The 20,082-nt window shown below is 43.0% G+C and overlaps 1 protein-coding gene across 1 annotated transcript in view; it reads left to right on the top strand.

The window, feature by feature from the left end:
- The first annotated feature begins 913 nt into the window (after positions 1-913).
- Elovl7 (ELOVL fatty acid elongase 7) overlaps positions 914-20,082 on the top strand; it is a 73,431-nt gene continuing 54,262 nt past the window's right edge. Inside the window, exon 1 of the mRNA XM_027401503.2 lies at positions 914-1,060. The gene's annotated coding sequence lies outside the window, so the exon portion shown is untranslated. The remainder of the gene's footprint in view (positions 1,061-20,082) is intronic.

A 20,082-nucleotide genomic window follows, 5' to 3' on the forward strand; every position in this document is an offset into this window, starting at 1 on the left:
ATCCTGATTCCATGCTGTGAACTCAGCAAGCACAGCTCACATGCTGAGACAATAGGGCTGGGAAGGCACCCTATCAAGGATTGATTGGGTAGGGGTGGGTGGGGATGTTTTGGTAGAAGGATCAATTCTATCTAGTTTTGGGTTTTGCTATAGAAGCAGGGACCTTTAGACTTACATTTTAACTTCCTGCTATTATGCTTGATTAGAAATCGTTACAATGTTTACTATGATTTTAACTAGATACAGAGCTAGATAAATTTTAAAAGAGTAACAGAAAAAAGTCTGGTGCACACACACAGACACAGGCCTACACGCGTCCAGCTCAGCCCTTCCAGTCCAACAATCATTGAAGGAGATAGGAGCTCGCCAGACTTTGTTCCTTGCACCAGTTGTGGTTACTAATCATGAAAAAGTTGCATGCATTGCCCTAAAAGCCCCCTGCGTCCCCAGCTCAATTAATTTCAGCAATTCATTTCTTAATTATAAGAAGAGAGATTGAGCTGGCCCAAATCTGGCTTGTCCTGTTGGTCTGGTCTCCATTTCGGAGGGGCCTTCCCACTTCTTCCTCCTCCCCTCTAGCCGCGCCTCTACCCCGCAGGGCCAGCAGGTATTCCTCCTTGCAGATTGTCCTGGAATTCATCAGACTCACTCGTGGTGACAATATCCATAGTATTTTGGTTTAGCGTGGGGATGATCCCCAGCTGATGACATTCATTCTCAGAAAGAAAGGGCGCCAGTACAGTGACGGGAACTGACACCCCATAGCGACCAGGGTTGGCCGGGACCAGGCTCTGCCCGCGGCGAGGGCGGCAGCGGGAGCAGCTAGCAGGGCACTCGCTCCCCTCGGTGGCACCTGGCGGCGGCGGGCAGGCGGGCCGGGGGCGGTCCCGGGTGACGCGCGGGGCTGGGAGAGCCGGCAGGTGCCACCCCGTGGCCTCCGCCCCTCTCAGCTTGGTCTGCAGCCGGGGCATCAGGGGCCGCTGTGTGAGCCGCGCTCGCACCGCTCGCCGCCGCTGCCGCCGCCCTCCCTCCCGCGCGCGTTGCTCTCCCTTTGGGCGCGGTGAGTGAGGGGCTGCGGGGATCCGGGCCCCTGGAGCTGGGTCGAAGCTTTCGGGGGTGTCGCGGAAGGAGGCTGGAGAAGGGCGCGTGAGCCAAGGGGCCGGACCCGGGGGCCGTGCAGGAGGGGAGCGGCGGAGAGCCGGGGGCTGTGTGGGGCCGGGAAGGGCCTCCCTCCCGCCGAGACTGCTCGCCACTCTTGCGCGCCGAGCTCACCTGCGCCGCCCGGAGCCTAACCACCCCGCACCCTCAGGGAAGGTCCTGGTCCCAGGAGCCCGGGGGCGCCGAGGTGCTTTGGGTGGGACTCAGGGAGGGAAGGTCCTGCTCGACCTTGGATCGGGGAGGTCACTTTCCGGGCTCCTGGACCTCGCCTTCCTGCCGCCTCTTCCCAAACCAGCGATCCCGTCTTCCTGCTTCTGTGTGCGTCCCTCCCGCCCGCCCGCTCGTGGGAGCTCCGGGCGCTGTCTCTTTGGCTCCAGGAGCAGCATCCTGTCCCGGCAGCTGCTGTGGGCCAGTGAGGCAAGATGAGTCCACAGCTGTGGAACAGGTCGTTCCGGAGACGGAGTGCCAAAGCCTGTCACTTATCGCCTGGGATCGTGCGGTGTGAAGTGGGCCTTTGCTTCTTCTTCTTATCCCTCGCTGATTCCAACTTACCCAATGTGGAGGATTGCCTTTTGGGACAACCTGGGGAACTCGGGGAGCAGTAGGGTTCTCTGGGCACGCAGCTCTGGATGCAGTAGGGCTAAGGAGCCCCACTTCCACCAGGGAATGCTTTCAGCCACTGGCGATTGTCTACTGAGCCCCCTCTTGTCCCTAAAACAGCCCCCTTCGAAAGCGTTTTCATTCAACCCTGAGCTCCCAGATCATCCCGTGTTTCACATCTCTCCTGTTCTGCGTTTCTTGCATGAAAGTCATCCTCTGTAGTGAGTGCCGCCACTTTCGTACCCCATACTTGCTTGTTCTCCAAATTCGTAGTTTACTTTCAGGCAGAAATTGTTCTCCCCAAGGTCATCAAGGGCTAGGTTAAAAAAAAATCCCCGCCCCCTCCCTACCCCGTAGCAGATGCTTGCCCAGTGCTCGTGTACCCGGTGCTAAGTACTTAACGCTGTCAGTCTTCCACAAACCTGTTAAGTAGATACCATTTCCAGTTTAGGGTTTGGCCTCCAGCCAGCCAGGAGCTGTTGGCGGCTAGTCTGATGAGCCCAGAGTTCTCTTCTTTCTTATTTTCACGAAGCGCTGTTCAGCATCAGGGTCCAGATCCTCGATCTTTGGTATCTTTTTCCTTGTTTGTCTTACTGTGATAGCTAAGGCTGGTGTCACAGTCTCTTGATTCCTCTTCTTGCCTCCCTGCTACTGGGTGTGAACCGCAGTGAGCCTTGCACATGTTTAAGTTTGTACTCTAGGCTGAGCCACTTGCTCAGCCCTCTCTTTTTAAAAAAAAACAAAAAAACAAAAAACCAAAAACATTTTTAAATTTTTTTTTGATTTTTTTATTTGAATTAGAAACAGGATTGTTTTACATGACAATCCCAGTTCCCTTCTCCCTCCTGTCCTCCCTACCACCCCCCCCCCCAACTAAAACCCTACCTATCACATATCCTTTCTGCTCCCTTTGGATAATGAGGCCTTCCATAAGGTGTCTTCAGAGTCTATAGTATCCTTTGGGATAGGGTCTCGGCCCGCCCCTGTGTGTCTTGGCTCAGGAAGTATTCCTCTATGTGGAATGTCAGCCCTCTCTTTAAAAGATGATAGATAAATAGATTGAGTGACAGACTGGTTTCATGCAAATTCATTTTTCAAGTCTAGCTAACTTTGAAATTTGTGGCCTCGTGTCTTCATTTTAGTCTAATATCTCTCAGAACACATTATAACACTCTGTTTAGGTGCTCTGCGTCTTCCCAAGACTCCTGTAAAGAGATTTCTGTCACAGTTAACCTAGTCACCAGGTGAAAAGCTCAGCCATCCTGTCTCCTGTTACTACCCCAATCCCAAGCATAAAATCTTTTATCCAGTTTTCCTGTGATCTCATCTTGCCTTCATCATTCTCAGCCTGCCCCGCACCCCACCATCTTTGCCAGGCCTCCTCTTTCCCACTCTGAACACACATTTATCGAGTATCATAGACACATATCTTTTCTCTTACTTGTTTTGAAATAAGGTCTCATGTTTCCCAGGCTGGCCTCAAAATCACCATGTAGCAGAGGATGGCCTTGAACTTCCACTCCTCCTGCCTGTACCTCTGGATTGCTGTGGTTATAGGAATGAGTCACCACTTCCAGTATTATTTGGTGCTGGAGAGGGGACCTTGGGCTTTATGCAAGCTAGATATGCATTCTACCTATTGGGCCACTATCCCAATCTCAACTATTGCTTATCTTTTATAAGTGTGTTTGCTATCTGTGAAGAGATCACATCAACTTAAGACATTCCGTTGTTAGACCTTATGTCTGGTAGTTGCTTAGTATATATTTGTAGAATATAATGCAACATGAACTAAGGTAGCCTGGGTTCAGTAGCCTTGATGATAGCAGGAATAAAGCCAGTCTAACAGGATACTCATAAGTTTGCATTGGCAGGTGTGTATTGTCACTCTGAGTTAGCCAGTCATCCTGATTAATCATGATGTCTCCTGCTATGATGTAGGAGCTGTTCATATGGGAACTGTGACTCTCAAAACTAGATAGGAAACAACAATGAGTTTTCTTAAAATATCTTTTTTTAAAAAATTGGAAATCTAACACATACGTAAAAGTACACAAAACATCAGTGAACAGATGAAGCAGTGGCTATATTTAGTAGTAGAATGTCTTATTCTGTCAGAACGTATGATATTGGAAGAGACTGCTGTTGGGGCAAACAGGAATCTTTTTGCAAAACATGGGGGTCTGAACTAAGCTGGAGAGGCCAGGCCAACAAAGAATTGGCTGTGTGTGGTGAGGTTTGAGATGAGGAGAAAAGACTGATATGTACCCCCAAATCCTGGCACCATAAAGTCTGAAAGGTAGCCCCAAAGCTGTGGCACCATGAGGTCACCACGGTGACACTGGGAGACAAGGGGAGAGTTCTAGAAGTAGGATTTTTCCTCATTTAGTTGTTGATTTTCTATGATGCACCTCTTGTGCCAACATCCATTTTAAGATAGAGAAGGATGCTATTTAGAGCCACTGTAAATATGGTAGCATATCAAATTGAGAAACAATCTGGATTTAATGATTCATATCGTATGTTATGGAATGTACCATAAGCAGATCTTCAGAGGGGAGTATTTCTTACATGGGTTTATGTGAGTCACTCAGTTTTGAATACTTAGAACTTACTGAAAAGTTGAAAACCTCTACAAATTTGGCAGATAAAAGATCTCCTAAAGATAGTTATGGTGACACATACCTGTATGCCCAACTTTTGGGAGGCAGGAGGCAGGTGGATCAGAAGTTCAAGACCATCTTTAGCTACATAGTGAGTTTGAGTTCAGTCTGGGCTAGATGGGACCCTGTTCAAGAAAATATTTTTTTTTGTTTTTTGCTCTTCTAGAGAAGTGAAATTACCATCTATTCTTCATATCTGATATAGATGGATTAAAACCACACTGGACTAAGGGAAGCAGCCTTTTTAAAAATAAGTGATAGAAGTAGGCATACCACGACACACAGTTCTTGGGTGTTATTTGAATGAAATGTTTCTGCAAAGAACAACAAATGCCTATGAGGATTTAGGAAAGGGGAACCTGTGTACACTGGTTGAAGGAATATAAAAACTGGTATACCTATGGAAGTCAGTGCAGGGGCAGGGCTTAAAAATCTAAAAAGAAAAACAAAAGAAACTACCATATGACCCAGCTATACTGTTCCTGAGGCACGTAACTGAAGGATTCCAAAGTACTCATCCATGATACTTCCAAATGTACATGTTTATTGTCATCAAAATAGACCGTGAGCAGGGGAGGGGAAGGGCTTGAGGGGGTGATGGAATACATGTGACATGAAAAGCAGAAGGGGAGAGGTTGGGCAGGGGAGAAGAAGCAAGAGTGAAGAAGGGTGCACAGGGCTTTTACATGGGTTCTGGGGATTCAAACTCAGGTCCTCACACCTGCACAACAGGTGTGTTTTCATTACCCACTAAGCATCTCCCTAGTACTTGCTTGTTAACTTAAAATACTAGGAAAAAAGAAGCAGATTTCCATGTCGCTCACAAGTTTCCCAGGTTAACAGCAAACCCGCCTGGGGAAGCAATAAATGACACAGTCATAAATAACACAACACAGACTGGTTCCTTTTCATGCTGCATAGCAACTCTACTGGGTTGATGTCGGAAGTGGTGTGAGAGGATGATACTATCCTGTTGTGAAGGACAATCCTAAAAATAAATCCTGTGTAGACTTTAGGGTCCATGGCAGGAATGTACTATCTAGCAACAGTAGCTCAGAGCATTGTTCAGTCCCCCCTTCCTATCTTAAATGCCATTGTAATTTGCTTTGTGTTTTTAGATTAAATGACATGACAAGCACAGATCAGAAATAAAGAGTTCTTTTTACTTCAGGGTAACTTTCCTTAGGCCTGTCCCAGGGGCTTTTGCCCCTCCTCTTACCTTGTTCCTTTTTAGGTAGACAATGGAGGACAGGATCCTGTGGTCCAAAAAGATTTATGTCTGAAATGTACCAACTACCACCAGTGTCCACTATGTATTCAAATCCTGTTACTTATCATCCAGCTAGCACACCGGATGACATCACCCTTCCTCCCCTTACCTGCAACTCTAGCAGGTGTGACTCTAATATGAGGAAAGACAGTCGGAATGATTCAGGAGCTCCAGGTGGGTTCCTGCATATGTATAGAGTGTTTTAAAGAAAGATGCAAGAGCCAGTGTTTATTTTCAAAGGAAGAAAAAATATGAGTGATGGGTAACCCATTGAATATTAAATATAGTCAGTGTGGGTTTTTCTTTTTTTCAGTGTTAGGTTTCTCATGTACATTGCCATTCCTATAGGTTAATAAAACAAACAAAAAAAAAAAACAAAAAAAAACCAAAGGTTGGATGTTGGCAATTTACATGTGATCTCCCCCTCCCTCCAAAAAAACATAATGTAGGTCTGTTGAGACTTTAACATGTTAACCTGATGGACTATAGGCCTCTTTTGTTATAAACAGACTGGGCAATGCCCAAGGATAAAGAACACTTCTAGTAATATGTTCCTGTCCAAGCTGCTAGACTGTTTTGCTCAACAGGTGTATATATTTATTGTAAACCCTTTGATTCCAGTTATACTTGTGGTTGTAATAGATAATATAAGTAAGTGTGTGAACTGATAAAGCTTCAGTTCAGCAGGAAAGAGTTCATTGCTTCTGTGAAAGACAAATTGAATTCCCTGGAAAATTCCCACAAAAGTGAGCCACTAAAAAGTGGTCAGGAAAATTATAAAAGAGCAGAAAATTGTAAAACAAACAACAAACAAAAAAGCTTGAATGTGCTTGCCTTACGTGCATTGCTTTGGTTTTAGTGTTTTCAATCCACTTAGAACATGAGAACTGGAAATTGGAGAAAGTAAGTTCTGAGTATGATTTATACCAGAAAAATGTTATTGAGCAGCTCATCCTCAAGGAATTCCTTGGAGTTGCTTTGAAAAACTAAGGAAATGGTACATATTTATGTAGTTTATGGTAAAGAAAATATTTAAAATATATAAAATTTTAAAGTAGTCCCCTGACAACTAAAATAATAATAGTAGTAATAGTTGTTATTATTATTATTAATAATAATCAATCAGAAACAGTTGATTGCTGCTTTCTGTAGTTACTTATGCCACACTGTAGGAAGTGGTGAGAACTGTTGACTCTGGAGCTGATCCATCTATTTGCCTGCAGCAGTAAAGACAAGGGAGCCTTTGCCATTGGAATCCACCATTGCATGGGCAGAGCTTCCTTTTCATTGCATGGCATTCCATCCTGATGGTACATGATCAACTTGTACTTCTTATTCTTTATTGGACTTTTGGCCTCCATATGGCATTTAAATACACTTTTAATAATGTGAGCCAATATGTAGAACTTGGAGTTGGTTTCTACCGCCATAAGTAGCCAACGTGAATGTGGAAAGCAAAAACACACTCTAGCCAGATCTGATAAAGTATATCACAGTTGTGTGTCACCTGACAATTCCTTAGTGCTATTATTCTGATAAGCTGAATGAGTAAGATATCACTTATTCTAGTCCCAGATATCATGGTAGTATAGCCATTCTTTCTAAGGCATTAGCAGGTTAATGAACAAAAACTAAGTTATAAAATAAGAAGAAAAAAGTACATATTATAATAACACATACTGAGCACTGGCTATCTGTCAGGCCTATGCTGTATTCTGTATGTGCTTTCTCTCATTTAATTGTCACAAAGGGGCTAGGGAGATGGCTTAGTGGTTAAGAACATTTGCTCTTCTTGCAGAGAACAAGAGTTCAGTTCCTAGCAACCATGTTGGGCAGCTCACAGCTACCTGGCTCCCAAGACCACAGATTTAGTTGGCATGTTGGAAGAAGAGTCACTTTCTTAACAGTGGAGCTCAGGTGCTTTTCCAACTCATGATCAGTTTTTTCTTTCTTATGCCAACTCTGAGTTTGCATTTATATTGAGGGTTTTTCCCCCTCTTAAATTTCCCAACTCCACTCTGGTCTACAGGTAACATTTAGTACTCCTACAAACTATTCTGTGGAATGTGGATGGGGCGAGCTATGCTTCCGTCAGTTCACTAGCAGGCAAACTGCAGCTAAGGCGGTGTGGTGATGTGCTGAGTCTGGGGCTCCCACAGATCACAGCTGAACATGTTAAAGGAAAATGAGAGTTTAGCACAGAAGAGCAAACATGTCTAGTTCAAGCCAGGGCCTTCTCACTTTGCCATGACCAGTTCTCCCTTTCCATGACCTCTGACCTTAGTACTTGAGGCTGTCCCTTTGAATGACTGTCTTGGTGTCTTCTTGGAGGTTCCATTTGTGAGGTTGGTAGGGGTGAGACTTAGTAGTGTTAGCTACTGTGTGTTCCCTAAAATACCTGTTTAACTTCAACATTGGTTTCCCCCCATTTTATCAGAAGACATGGAGAATAAGAGTGAATTGTCAATTCATTCATAACAGGCAAATGTATGTTGTCTGTTCATTTCTTGCTTTTATTTTTTTGTTATTGTTTTGTTTTGAGATAGGGTTGAATGTCACCTCGGCTATCCTCAAAAATCTCTTTGTAGCCAAGGATGACTTGCAACTTCGTTCCACCGCAACCAGTTCATTCAGGGCTGAAATCTGACCAGGGCTTTATGCATGCTGAGTTAGCACTCTACCTGCTGAGCTACACTTCCAGTCCTAGTATGTGCCCTTAATCATGGAAACCAAGAGTCTATGGCTCCAAGAAATTTAAATGATTTTCCCAAGATCTCCTGAGTGATGGGTGGCCGAGCTTAGTATAGAATACAAACACTCTGAAAAAATATATATTCTAGCCTGTACTCCTAGAGCCACCTTGTCAAGAATAAAAAGATTACAGATGTAGTGCAAGCATCTTTGGTGGCTTCAATTCTCATATTGTAATATGAGTAATGTAATATGAGTAATATATTATTACTACATAGATCTGAGAGTCTGAGAGTCTACTTTCTGATATCTAGAAAAGAAGTATTGGGGGATATATTTCATAATTTATGGAATAGTAAGATTATAGTTTGCATATATCACTTCATAATTTACATTCTCCTTTTTTTCAAAAAAGAAATGGCTATAATTACATGATGACCCCAGCATAGAAGGAAGATCAAATTTGGCCATGTGCTTGTGATAAGTGGAGCAGCAAATGGGAGCTCATGTTGAGAAAATAACCACAACTTGAATGGTTTGAGTTTTGGTTGTTTTAAAGCAGAAATTGTAAGGTAATATTTCCCACCCCCATCCCCCCTGAAAACAGAAACTATCAAATAGGTCCTATAAAGAGAATCTTGAATGCTTTTAGATGACAATTCCATCAGTTTTGCCGAAGAAACAAAGACATTTTTCCAATTAATAGTGATTCTAGGTAATTAATGTATGGGCATTGATGGAGTCATAATTCTCTTATGGATGTCAACAAAGATAAACTCTTTGAAAGAATTTCTCCAAGTACCACAAGACTGGGTTAATTAGGTCTAAAACTCTAGCAGTAAATAGTATAGAGTATCTCAAATTTGATGTTGGTCAGTGGATGATTTCAGAAGGCCTGGAAACCTTAGAAAACACAGGACTCGTGTATAATCTAATCTCCGTGACAGTGATCTGTAACACCACAGGCTATTGATTTAAGAGAGTCAGGAAATAATCTGTGTAGAATGCTAAGTAAAACTTAGGTGACTGTGAAAGGCTTAGCTTAAATGTTAATGTTGCAATTAGGTGGCATTCATTCTTAAGCCACCTATATCCATATTCTATATCCATGCCAATCTTACATCGTGTGTGTGTGTGTGTGTGTGTGTAAGACAGAGAGTTCTTATTTACTCATTCATTGCAGAGGGGGTATTAATTTTAAAATGTTGCTTGCTGATTAGCAAATGTCCTCATGATATTTTCATACATACCTTGTTTTGGTGATGTCTGCACCTCTTCCCCAACTGCGTCTCACTGTTCCCGTCTCCACCCAGACCCTTCCACTCTTGGTATTATTTGAAGGTGGCTTTTTCCCTCGTTTTCTTAACACACTAAGAAAAAAATTTCTGTTTAAAAAAGTGTGAATTTTTTTCTTTTGAGGAGGGGATTGGATCTTGTATACAGCCTTGGTTGACATCAAACCCTAGGTCCTCCAGTTTCTGCTTCCCAAATTATAGGCCTGAGTCACAAATCTGACTAATGATTCTACTCTTTAAACATTAAGTTCATTTTGACTTGTTATATGCAAGTTGCTGGGCACATGGAAACCTAGAGAGGCAACCACCAGTTCTCATTATCTTGTATCCACACTCAAATTAGCAGCATTCATCTTAGCTCTGTCCACAAATTATATGCTGGATACACTCATTGCAGTCTGTTACTAATCCTACTGCCTCCCTACAAGCCATCTCTGCCAAGAAACAAAATTAAGTTTTAAAAGCCTAAGTGAGATCACGCGACTGCTGTGCTTAAAAGCTTATGGCAAGAATTTTGGTTTCACAAGACTGAGTTCTGGAGATGGATGGCAGTGATGGTGGCAACCACTGAGAAAGCATTTGATACCAGTGACTTGTGCATTTAAGAACAGTGAAGATATGGGGCTGGAGAGATGGCTCAGCAGTTAAGAGTACTGACTGTTCTTCCAGAGGACCCAGGTTCAATTCCCAGCACCCATATGGCAGCTTACAACTGTAACTCTAGTTCTAGGGCATCTGATACCTTCACCCCAATGCACATAAAATAAAGGTTAAATAAATTATTTAAAAAAGAACAGTAAAGATGGTGAGTTTGAGTTATATGTCTGTATTTAAAGAAGTGGAAAATGCATACATTATATTAATAGCCTCTGATGCTTTCCTCTCACACATAGACTGAAACCCAAGCTTCTTGTCACTACCAGAAGAAACCCCCACCCCCATCTCTGTGGCATCAGGCATCATTCTTCCTGTATTCTCTCTGTGTTCTGCCTCTACTCTCCTGAGGGTTCATTCCTGCCTTAGGGCTTTTGTCTTTGTCCTTGTCTTCCTCCAGACCTCTCAGTCCACACATCCTCTCCAGTTCCCTCTGTCTTTCTGACTGCCCTTAGCTGTTGTGGGCCTCTGCCATCCTTACCCTGTCACATTACAGACATGATTCATGTTCTTTTAATGTATTTATTATGTGTACAGTGTAGCCCTGCATGCCAGAAGAGGGAATCAGATCTCATTACAGATGGTTGTGAGCCATCATGTGTTTACTGGGAATTGAACCCTAGACCTCTGGAAGACCCGGCAGCACTCTTAACCCCTGATCCATCTCTCCAATCCTTGATTCATTTTCTTCCTAACTTTTGCCTCTTTTGCTCCGACTTATGTGTGCATTTATCTTTGCTTATGTGTGTGTCTTCCCACAAGAACATAAGTTCCTTGAAAATGGGAAATTAATATAATTCCCATGTCCAGAAGGCTGCTTGGCACGTAACAGTTATCAAGTTTGTTAAATTGAAGAGTAGAGAGAAGTCCCTTCCTCCATGAACCTAACAGTTTTTGGAGAGTCTTAACAGCCTTGAGTTGGGCTTATTGGCAAGGACTTTAAGGCCCTCACAGAGAATGGCAATGAACTCTGCTCAAAGTAAAATGATATATGAAGGTGGAAAGAGGTTAGGACAAAGAGTCAGTCAGCCTAGTCAAATCAGTGTCCTGTAGGCTCAGTGAAAGACTGTCAAAAAATAGAGTGATCAAGGATGATAGCTGATGTTGATCTCTACACACACACAGTTGTGTGTATATACATGTACAAGAGCCCACATATAAGTATACATGCACCCATACAAACATGAGTACATATCCCACAAATGCACTAAAAAGAACAGCCACCTGCACACTACCTGTTTTCTCTGACTCAAAGATGATAGAGGGAAACTCCCTCTGCCCCATGTCTCTTCTAATCCAAAATAAACACGGGAGAGAATAAAAATATAGCCATATATTAGTAGTCAAGCATGAGACTGTCAAGGGCAAGCTTCAAATAAACCTACTGTTAGATATCGTGTAACGCATTCCCAGAAACACCTGGCTCTTCTGCACCATCTGCTCCCAGAGTGCCCATTATAAGCACTCAGTTGTGTGCATCAATAAGATGGCCTAGCCAGCCCGAGCCTATAGTCTTAGCAGCCTTCCCATAAGCCCAGGTCCATCCTTTCCAGCACAGCTGGTTGTCTTAAGGTCTCTATTGCTTCAACAAAACACACCATGACCAAAAAGCAAGTTGGGGAGGACAGGGTTTATTTGTTTGACACTTTCATATTGCTGTTCATCATTAAAGAAGTCAGGTCAGGAACTCAAAGAAGGCAGGATCTTGGAGGCAGGAGCTGATGGAGAGGCCATGGATTGGTGATGCTTACTGGCTTGCTCCTCATAGCTTGCTCAGCCTGCTTTTTTTTTCTTTTACTTGTTATTTATTTTTATTAGTTCAAATTAGGAACAAGCTTGCTTCACATGTCAATCCCTCTTCTTTTCCCTCTCCTCCCCCCCAATCCCCAACCAGCGCCCCACTCCCTCCCCCCTCCGCTCCCCATGGAGGGTAGGGCCCTACCCTCCATGGGGGCTCCCCAAAATCCACAACATCCTGGGCCAGGCCTAGGCCCTCCCCCATGTGTCCAGGCCAAGAGAGCATCTCTTCACGTGGGATGGGCTCTCAAAGTCCCTTCTTACACCAGGGAAAAAATACTGATCCACTATCAGGGGCCCCATGGAGTGCCAAGGCCTCCTCATTGACATCCATGTTAGGGGTCTGTATCAGTCCCATGCTGGCCTCCCAGACAGCAGTCTGGGGTCCATGTGCTCCCCCTTGTTCATCAGCCTGCTCTCTTATAGATCCCAGGATCACCAGCTTTGGGATGGCACCACCCACAATGGTCTGGGACCTCCCCCATCATTCACTAATTAAAAAAAATGCCTTATAGCTATTTCTTATGCAGGCATTTTTCTCCATTGAGGTTCCTTCCTTTTAGATGACTCTAGTTTGTGTGTCAAGTTGACATAAGAACAGCCAGCACACTGGTGATGTGTATGACTCTGCTTCTCACAGATAATTTTGTAAACATCTGGGCTCATGTTTTCAGTGATCTACTCATAGTCAGTACAGAAAAAGCTAGATTTATGATACAGGTTTTTCTGTAATTCTCATGACAAAAAATTCCATACTTCCATGTAACCAGTAAAATCAGATTATTTTCTGTTTATAACAAGTTGATCTTAGAAATATAGAGAACATCTCACAAAAAATAAATGAATAAACCATAAAAATTGTAATTTGAAAAAAATGAGACATGCCACCCATAATCCTTCTAACTAGAATTCCAATGTTTCTCCCAGCCTTATATAGCCATTTTTGAAAGTTGTCTTTTTTATTTCAGACAGGATCTCACTATTAGTTCAGGCTGGGCCAGAAGTGGCTATGCATCCCAACCTGGCCTCAAATACATAGATCCACCAGCCTCAACATCAACAGTGTGCCACCAATATGCCTGACAAAGTTTTTCTTCACAAAAGAATAATTTAGATGAATATCAAGAACCATGCTTTAAAAAGCTAAAGCAAACGCATTTCAACATGGAAGTTTTATTTTTTCCTCAAAAAGTCATATTATGGAAGTCTCCCAATGTGATTAAATAGAGTGATAAAATGGACTAGACTCATCACCAAGACTCAAGGCTAATCTTGTTTTACCTGTTTCAGTTTATGTCTGAAATCTATGGACTTAAAAAAAAAATACAACAGGGAGATCACACCCAAGAAGTTTAAAATATTTACTAAATGTCACAAAACATGTAAGCAACATGAAACATTTGCAAATAAAACCCATAAGTCAAGAACTAAGACTGCTATGCAGTCTGCTTCACAAACCACACAAAGAGCTACAAGACTGGCTTTATCTCCAAAGTATCAGGGCATTCTTAGGCAATCTGAATGAGTGGGGTGGGAGAAAGGCGAAGGAGAAAAGGGGGGAGGGCTTGGATGAGGGAAGCTGGGTTGCACCTGTTCCATAAGCATAGACCAACAGAAAGGTTAAGCCTGTTGTGGCATTTAGAACCAGAGCTGGTTACAGGAAAACTTGGCCAAAGGAGTCTCTAGCTGAGACTTGAGACAACCCGGTTCTCTTCTACTGCCAAATACCCAGGCAGGCAACAGACTCACTTCTAGAATTTAGGCTTTTAACTAAGGAGGCTCCTTCTGAGCATTGTTTTCATGATGGCCTTTTCAAGGGTATAGTAATTATTGAAATAGTTCAAACATCCTAAAACCATACTAGGAAGGATGCCTGCCTTGCTCTTTACTAACCAGAAGAAACATGTGGTATTTTAGTATCATTTATAAATTGTCAAAGAAGAAAATTTTCCATTTCCCCTAATGACATTTTTTAGATTTGCCATAATCACTTTTATAGGGCGGGCCTTGTTTTGATCTTATTTAAGTTTTGGAGGGACCTATAACCAAGGCATATGAAACACCACTTTCTGTATCTTCCGGAGTGGAGGGAAATGTGACACATTTCTCTGTTTCTGCAAAGTGGCTGCATTCAGTAACACACTTCAATGACTGAATTGTCTGTTGGCTGACATATTTGATGTTTGGGTGGAAGAAGTGGAAACTAGTCTCACTTCAAAGGGGTCACAAGATCTGGGGACTGGGCTGACTTCCCTCATCTGCTGGGTTACACATTTGCAAAGAACTTCCTTCCATGGAAAACTGAACCAAAGGCGTCCACTTTGGACATCTCTCTCATGATTAATTCCTGCTCCCTCTCTCTTTTTCTCCTTTCTATTATTCTCTGCTTCATTCCCTCACATGTGGAGGCCAGCTATCTAGCCCCACACCTGCTGCTGCTCTGGAGACCCCAGAATCCCCTCCGGTGCTCTGGTGTGGGCAATCTAGGCTTTCCTTGTCCCGCTTGACTGACAACCTCAGCCATTGTCACCACCCACTTTCACAGCCTAGCTTTGCACTTAGCTGGAAGCATGCCAGGATCATGTAATTAGATCTCATGCCCCATCTGCAAGCCACAACCTCTGGCTTTTCAGCTCTTAAATCTCTTCCTCTCCTCCCTCTAACGGGACCTTTGTTTTCTATTGGTCTCTTCATCTTTGCCTCATTTCCATATAGATTCCACAAAGTGGCTCTAACTTACTACTACAATTGTCCCTGGATGTAATGTAAGTATCTCAAAGATTGCCTTTGAAAACTGGGTGAAAAAGAATTGGTCAGGTCACGAATTTCAACCTTCCCTACACACTGACCAAGATTACTTAATCCTTTCACTCAGCTACTCTTTACCTTGTCTCCATAATAGAATCATCTGTGAACTTAAACAAACAAACAAAAAACAAACAAACAAAAAAGCATTGCCCAAGCTATGCATCCTGGCACATACCTGTAGCCTCAGTCTCTTGGGAGGAAGAATCAGGAGAATGGGGAGAGTGATGTCAGCCTGCGAGGTCTCCAAATAACACACACCATTCAACTAGACAAAAATGTCCACTGCCAGCACTAACTAAATCTGAAAATTTGGAGTATGCCCCAAGTATCAGCATTACTTCATGTTCTCCAGACGATCTGTGTGCAGCCAGGAAGGATGCTTACTTCCCATTGTCCCTGACAAAGATCCTGTTCTTTCACTAATTCTAAAATCCTCCCATGGAAGTGAAAGATAACTACTACATATTTCCTCTCATACGTGGAATCTAGATTTAAATATGCACTCACATACATACACATAAATAAATGTATATAGCAAAAAAAAAAAAAGCCCCCTGCCAGCTAAGCATGGTAGTGTAAGGTTTGTAATCTCTGCACTAAGAGGAGGCTGAGGCAGGAGGATCTTGAATTCAAATTCACCCTGAGCTAAATAGTGAGATCCTTTATCAAAGAGGGGCAGGGGAAGGCCCCTTCCTCTACCTAATTACATTTTATATTATTGCTTACGTTGAAAGAAAAAACAAAACTGAAGGTTCTGTTAGTGAATTCCCTGTAATGATTTTTGTTTGCGTTTCTCTGAGGCATGGATCGTGCCAGGGGTTGGGCATAGAGTGAACAGGAGAACAAATCCATGCCTCCTCCTTGTGTTGGCAGTCTACGGCTGCATATATACAGGCCAATTAGGCAACCCCAGCATGTGGTCAGTGCCATGCATGCTTGGCAAAGGGCACCTAGCTCACACTTGGGCTCCAGGAAGCCTTCCTGGTCCCTGCTAACTCATTTATATCACACCCTTCTTTCCATTACCTCTTATCAGAGAAAGAACTCTCGGACTGGTGGAGAAAGTCTACCAGGAAGGCTAAGGCAAGATGTTTACTGAAAGTTCGGAGTTGGCCTCAGCCAATAACTGGCTTGGCAGCCAACCTGAGATACATGAAAAAATCCATTGTAAAAATCCAAAACACTAAAACCAAAGGGATGATCCAAGCTTGGTTTTGCCTATTTTCCCTCTTCTCCAGCTTTCACAACTATGGAGTGTTGAACTAGACAGACAGTGTTGTCTGCCATTCATCTATCCTGTCTTTACATTTGGCTTCTTTGGGAGTCAGCCTTCCTTCCCTACCCTAAGCCATAGGGGTCTCAGTGGGAGCCATTTTACGATATCACAATGACCTATCTGACATGCTGATGGTCTTTATTGCCTTCTTCAGGAGTTTTCTCACTTGTGTTTTTGAGTGTTTTTGTGTCTTTTTCACATTTCCCTTTCCATTTCTGGGATTCTTCCTCCTGGCACACTCCTTAAATAATGATATTCTCCACAGGTCTATCCTTAGGCCACTACGGTTCTCATTCATCTGTTACTGCAGTTTTAATCCCCAAGGAGGTATGGAAGTTTCCAAAATCCAAAGACCCTTTATCCTGAATCTTCCTCTGAAGTACCTGCTGAGCATCTCCACCTAAATGATACACAAGGTTGCCACACCATGGTTTCCCAATGCCCTGCTCTTTAAACTTGTTTCTCTGTCGGTGTTGCTTATCTTATCTGGTAGCCCCAACCTCAGAAGCCTTAGTCATTCTCTCCTGTGACTGAGTCATCAAGCCCATCTGTCTTGCTTCATAGATAGTTCTTGACAGTGCCCACCACTGTGACATATACATCACCAAATTGTGCCCTTGTCCAAACCTTGTTCTGATTTCCCAGAGGTGACTGCTGTTAAATCACAGTCATGTTCTCTGTCATCAGGGCCATTTCTTCTAGTCATCTCTCTTGTAGCTGATTTGCCTCCAGCCAAGTCCTCTGGAATCTGTGTAAGCAAGGGTTGTCAGTGTGGTAGCAGCTGGAGAACTGTGTGGTTGAGCTTTTCCACATACTGAGCTTCTATGTAGGGTTTCATGTCTAGGAAGTTCACATTGCTACCACGGCACCATTTCACACTGTTCATTTGCTTTATCTCCTTGGGAGGCTTATTTGTTCTACTACTCGAAAGCATCCGATTCCTACCATTCCTTAAGAAATAGTTCAGATCTCATATCTGCCCGAAACGCTTTCTTTAAGAAATTCATATCTTTTATTAGTTTATTCACTGATACTTTTTGGATGCTGCGCTGTCCTACATAGGAAAGTGTTTATGAGAGAGGTAAGATGCTCATTTCCTGGAGGGCATTAAATGAGTGATTTTTCAAACTACTAGAACTGTTCGAACTGTGGTGGTGGACCATTTGGAATTTTTATCTGTTTGTGTTTGTTCTACCCTGGATCAATAAATTATTACACATAATGACTAAGCAAGTTGCATCACAAGTGACTCACCTCACAAATTCAGCAATAACTCAGCTAGTCTGTACCTAGTTCAACAAGTGTTTCATTCTTTACTGTCATGGGGATGCCAGATTTCTGAGAGCATCTCTAAAGGGTTACCTTTGATTTCTGGACCTGGCTTATGCCACAGTAGTAGTAGTAAACTGTTTGTACATCCTCATCACCTTTGCTGTATGCCATGATAAGAGTTTGTCTGCATCTGGCACCCCAAGCAGTTCACTGGAATAGTTTAGCCAAAGGGAAAACCCAAAGCCTGCTAGGAACTTGATCAGCCATGTAGATAAAGATTTCCAGTTATTAGGGGGAAATTGAAGCATATCTTTACAGTGAGTTCTTTGGGGCCTCCCGGCAAGGACAGCAGAAGCATGGTGGAGTATGCTAGAAGGCAAGAGACAAGGCTAGATAGAGAGTAGAGAGCCAGGTGAGGTAGAGTTCATTTGTTCAGCAAACACCTTGCCAGTCTCCTGTCTTGCCCATTCTTTCTTGGCATTGAGATTTGAAGCAAGCACAGTTTTTGTTAGGCTTTTTTTTTCTTCCTATAGGCAGTCTTTAATGTGACACAGGGCACAGAATAAGTTCACTTCATCCTTATTAGAAGACTCTGGCAACATTGAGGAAAATGGAAAGCTACCAAGTCGGGAAGTCTGGTTAATAAGTTATAGCAGCAATCCAAGTGAGAGATTGATAAGGTCAGGGACTGTGAGTAGAAGGAGAAAGGGGCTTTCAGGAGAAAACCACTGAGGTGGAATGAGCTAGAGTCTTTGGGGGCCCATAAAGTTTAGAAACGGCTTGCAATTTCTGTGATGGGTTATTGATCCAGGTCATTGGGAAAGTGCATCATAGAAGAGGAAATGACTGGAGACAGTCAAGAGTCTGAGGATGGCATCTCAGTCAGGCTTCTCCTCTCTGTCCTGCTGTAAGCTTTGTGCTGATCTCAGACATAGGTTTCATTGGGTTTGTGTGCTTGTGAGTTTCATGAGAATATCTACCATGGTTTCCATCCCAAACAGTTGTCATAGGCCTTCCTCATGGAACAGACTCAACAAATGGTTGCTAGGTTAAACAGGTAGTATATTAGTTTTTTATTGCATCACAAAGTCAATGAATTTAAACAACACACATTTATTAATGGGACAGAAGTTCTGCTTGGCATGGCTAATATTGCTGCTATGTTTCACAAGGCCCCAATCAAAGATTTGGTTGATTGGGCCCATTTTATTTTATTAATATTTTGCATTTATTTATGTGTATGTACACTCATATATGTTGTAATATATGTATTGCATCAATACATCTATATACACACTACATCAATATACATGTGTGTAGGTCAGAGGACAGCTTATAGTTAATTCTGTGCTTCCTCCATGTGACTTTCTGGGATTTGCCACAGATCTGGTAGCAAGCGCCTCTACCCTCTGATCTATGTCCATGAGCCCTGATTCCACTCTTACCAGGAGGTTCTGGGAAAGTACTTCAGGGGTAAGTCACATTGCAGGCAATTTGATATAGACCATCTGTGTGGTTGCAAGACTAAGGTTCTCATTCCTTGAGCAATTGGAAGAGGGCTTCTTTCCAGCCCTTGACTGGGGGGCCTGAAGTCTTGAGGACAGCAATGATTTACTCCTTTGCCTCCAAGCCAGGCACAACACATTGTTTTTAAGGGCTCATGTAATTACATAGAGCCTACCATGAAAACCCAGGCTAATCTCTATTTTAAGGCCTATCACCTTAAATTATATTGGTAGACTCTGTTTTGTCCTATAACATTGTCCAGGTTAGGCCATGGATGCCTACTATAAGGGGGGGCATTACTTTGCCCACCACAGTTGTAATTGTCTATATAATCATGGAAGGGTTATGAACATGGTTCTTAAACATGTATATTTTGGCTTCTCTCATTTGTTCATGAGGTATGAGGATACCAGATTTTATCAGTACCCAAAAAATGAGAGCAAGTAACAGTGAAACTGTTCAGCTTCCACTCTTTCAAACCATTAGCCCATTTATCCATTCTGTGTGTCTGTCTGCCTCATCTGTTCAATTATTCATTCACTAATCCATCCATTCATTCATTCACATACATTTTAGTACTGGCTTTAAGAGTCTAGACTGCAGGTTGAGGAGGAGGTGTAGCTCCATTGGTGGAGTGCTTATCTAGCATGCACAAGGCTCTGGGCATAGTGGTGCATGCCTATAATCTCAGCACTTGGGAGATAGAAGCAGACGGCTACATCCTTGGCTATGTAGCAAATTCAAGACATGCTTTTTTTTTTGAAAAAAAAAAAAAAGAGCATCCAGGCTGGGTTGTGGCTTTGTATAATGTTTATGCACAAGGTTAAATAACACCAGACTTCTCTCAGATCATGTTTAGTATATTGAGGTCTATATCACATTGCCTTTCCTTTTTGCTTAGTTTTGTGTTTTGAGGTAGAGTTTCATATAGCTTTGGCTGGCCTTACACTTACAGTATAGCCAAAGATGATTTTGGATCCCCAATCCTCCTGTCTCCACCTCTGCAGTTTTAGAGTTACAGGCTGGGAAATAGCTCCAAGATATACCCAAATTTCTTAAAGCCATGCTGTCTGCTTGTGAGTTTGCCCTGTG

This window comes from Cricetulus griseus, chromosome 2 (genome assembly GCF_003668045.3).
Source record: "Cricetulus griseus strain 17A/GY chromosome 2, alternate assembly CriGri-PICRH-1.0, whole genome shotgun sequence".
NCBI classification, from domain to species: Eukaryota; Metazoa; Chordata; class Mammalia; order Rodentia; family Cricetidae; genus Cricetulus; species Cricetulus griseus.